This window comes from Phytophthora infestans, genomic scaffold (assembly GCF_000142945.1).
Source record: "Phytophthora infestans T30-4 supercont1.301 genomic scaffold, whole genome shotgun sequence".
Taxonomy (NCBI): Eukaryota; Oomycota; class Peronosporomycetes; order Peronosporales; family Peronosporaceae; genus Phytophthora; species Phytophthora infestans.
Genome location: NW_003303458.1, coordinates 40,115 through 40,902, shown reverse-complemented (window position 1 = coordinate 40,902; position 788 = coordinate 40,115).

Below are 788 nucleotides of genomic sequence, written 5' to 3'. Positions count from 1 at the left end.
ATGCTCCCCGAGCTTCATTCTTCTTTTCTCGTCGATACTGGAGGAAGCTCGGCGGTGTTTGGCTTCTTTGACCGACCTCGAACTTTGATGCAAGTTCTTGGAGATATGTGGGTGAAGCTTCGCGGCGACAGTCCCTTGGACTCGGCGGGGAGGCCCATCCAGACTGACGGGCCAAATGACTCGTTACTTCGTAGCTCTCTATGAGCGTCGTCATTGGATCGTCGAGTCGAGTGTGTTGATGGGTCTCCACCCTGACGTTAACCCGGCTGCCACGCCCGCCCAGCTCGCTGAGGTATACGAACTGTGGCTGGTGTACAAGCGCGAGCGCAAACGTCGTAGTGACACCTTGCGATCTCTGGTTGTTGCTGTCTACGACCAGCTTTACTCGGCGGTCACTCAGAAGCTCGGCGATGAACCTGCTCCTCTAGTGGACGCAGAAGTTTATTTCGATCCGTCCGTTCCCCATTACTCTCCCGTTAACCTTTCGTGGGTTCCTTCCGGGAGAGATTGGGTCCAGTGTGCTCACGATGTGGATCTAGCCGAGCCCTGGCGAGCTTGGTGGCTGACTGACCCGGCGGTCCATCCATACAATACTTGCTTCCGCGCTCGGAACGTGGACTTCTTAGTTTTCGCTCCGCGCGGTATGGATCCTCAGGTTGTTGACGACGCGATTGAAGAGGATTTCGATCTTGCTGAACAAGCGCCTCCTGCCTATGCCCCAGGTGCTCCACCTCGGCTGAATCGTCAAGGCATCCATATCTTCACTGGGTCTTCGATCGGTGAGCTCG